This window comes from Montipora capricornis, chromosome 9 (genome assembly GCF_036669925.1).
Source record: "Montipora capricornis isolate CH-2021 chromosome 9, ASM3666992v2, whole genome shotgun sequence".
Taxonomy (NCBI): domain Eukaryota; kingdom Metazoa; phylum Cnidaria; class Anthozoa; order Scleractinia; family Acroporidae; genus Montipora; species Montipora capricornis.
In genome coordinates this window covers 31,514,773-31,517,272 of record NC_090891.1, presented here as the reverse complement: position 1 = coordinate 31,517,272, position 2,500 = coordinate 31,514,773, and the positions used below count along the sequence as shown (strand labels likewise).

General features: G+C 36.2%; 1 protein-coding gene across 1 annotated transcript in view; it reads left to right on the top strand.

Moving 5' to 3' along the window:
- LOC138015812 (sprouty-related, EVH1 domain-containing protein 3-like) overlaps positions 1-2,500 on the top strand; it is a 17,062-nt gene that overhangs the window by 122 nt on the left and 14,440 nt on the right. Inside the window, exons 1-2 of the mRNA XM_068862923.1 lie at positions 1-54; positions 155-229. The exon at positions 1-54 is cut by the window's left edge and continues 122 nt beyond it. The gene's annotated coding sequence lies outside the window, so the exon portion shown is untranslated. The remainder of the gene's footprint in view (positions 55-154; positions 230-2,500) is intronic.

Sequence of the window (2,500 nt, the reverse complement as noted above, 5' to 3'; positions counted from 1 at the left end):
CCGTGCATCTGTTGGTCTTTGACAAATTTAAATTCGCCTATGTGCGTCACCAGGGTAAGATATACGAATGTATTGTCAAAGTGATAACTTACTCCCTATATTTTATCGCTAGCACGTTAAATTAATGCGGCCGTTTGTTTTTCACTCATCAAAGAGCAGACTTCAAAACAGAATTTGCTTTTGGATTTCACTGGAAGAGTTTCTCTAAACTGAAGTCAGTGGAAACAAGGTACTAAAGATTGATGATAGTTTAGCTTAGAAGCTTTTCAGTTTCTTCCCGAAATGGTTTTAAGATATCGAGTTGAGTTACTTTAATTTTCTCATTTCGCCTGCAAAAAAATGGATTCCTTTTTTTCCAATCAAATTCGGCAACGCTTTAAAGCACAAGATAAGAAATGGAAAATAGGGTATTTTGCGGCAGAAAAGCATATGGTGACGATTCGCATCCGTAACCGGCAATTAGAAATTTCTGGGCTGAGAGGTAAGCGGCGGTGAAATCTAATCCTTTTGTTGGAAAATATGCTCTCCTTGCGTTAGAATACCGAACCGTGCTTCAATTGAATGCTACCCTTTTAAGCGATCAGATAAGTTGAAAACATACGTGAGAAAAACAGGTGAAGATGGAAGGAAATCTCAAGTAACGATATTTTTGCATCCTGTGGAGCTTTTTGATAGGTCAAAGAGCGAACTTCGTTGAAAAAGTAACAAAAAGGTTAAAATATATTTCATGTTTTCTTAAGAGAAAATGAGAAAAGCTTTTCTTTATAAATTTTTTTACGAATTCACTTAGTGTGAAAGAGGAGAAAAAAAAAACACCAATTTACATTGGCCGTTTGGACAAAAGACTTGAGGCCATTGTAAAGGAAGGAATAGTAAATCGAGGAATGGAAAAAGAAGAATGGAGGACGGAATATATAAAAATGGGAATCTCTCAAACAAAATTTCGCGTATCCACAGATAACTATGGGACGTTAGAGTTGTAAGCAAAATTTATCAGTGAACTAAAGCACTTAGCGTAGTTAATTTAAAGCTGGGGCTACAGAACGTACAGCCCACAGCGAGAAGTCCTTTCAAATATATCAATAACGTTTTTCTTTTTAATTTTTGGCTCTCAAACGTTTACCTAAAACTTAAAGGAATGTCATTTCGACGTAGCTCAGTAAAAGCATACCAATCAGTCATTACCGTCAAATTACGGTAACCACGAAACAATTAAATTTAAAAATGTGCCGTGTCAATCTCTATAAAATGTTTTAATTAGTCGCTGTCATTATTCGGGATATGCAAATTCCGCTTCCACATCATCTTTTTCAAAAGTATTCGTAAGTAAGTAAGTAAAACCTTATTTAAGTATCTTGCTTATGGACTATTTGGGGACAGTAATAAAATAGCAAAACCAATAGGCGAATTTTCGAAATATCAAATATTCAGCTTGATAGTGAGGCAGTGAGCACAAGAACAATAGAAACACGTTGAAATTAATGTGAAAAGTATTTGCATATCATCCACTTCCTTTGTCTTTGTCCTCAGAACCTCTCTTTCAAGCTAGTTGAATTTTAATATCTCGAAAACGGCCTATTAACATATCGTACTTACAGAATTTGACTACTAGTTTACAGGAGAATGATAAATAACTTAATTGAGTATAAGAGATCCTATGTTAAGTTATCTACAAAATGAAATTGTAAAAAACAAAAAATAAAATTAAACTAAAAGAATTCTATTGGCCACTTGTTCATACTAAAAATCGGAGCGTTTTCAAACAATGCGTTTCAAGTCATCGATTTGGTTGGTGTTTTCCGCCGTTTTCGTGTGGGTAATGGGTGACTTAAGAATATATATCAGAGTTTTAAGAACCTGTTAAGCTAAAAATTTCATTTTAGCCTCGAGTTACATAAGAACCAGGTTCGCCTAAAAAATTAAACAGGTTCTTATTTTAGAAAATGACCTACACAGATCTTGTTCTAAAAATAGTTTTCATGGTGCTTCCACTCGCCTTCCACCAATGCGGCCCGGGTTGCGTTCGATTCCGAGCTCGGACCATATGTGGGCTAAGTTTGTTAACGTTGTTGGTCCTTTGTCTGCTCCGAGAGGTTTTTCTCCCGGTTCTCCGATTTTCCCGTCTCCTCAAATATCTTGCTAGTGTTAAGAATGAAAAGACAAGTTTTGCATCGTGAGCGCGCACATTTGAAAGTGCCGGGTTAATCGTTAGTTTTGAGCGCGCTTCTAACCAAAAAGTTGTCGCGTTTGAATGAAATAAGTGGAGGTTGCGAAAAGATTCTACCAGTCTCGGGATCATTTTGGAGTAATTTAAAATTATTAAGAATGATACTTTTGACTGCGTGATTATGAGGATGGAAAGTGAGGGTGAATGGAATTCTTCTTCACCAAATTCGACGCGGACAAATTCACTTTCACGTAATATTATGAGGATCACAGAGCTATGTGCCAAAAACGAAACGTACTTGACAAACAAATTCTTCAGTGCAGCTTTGGGCTT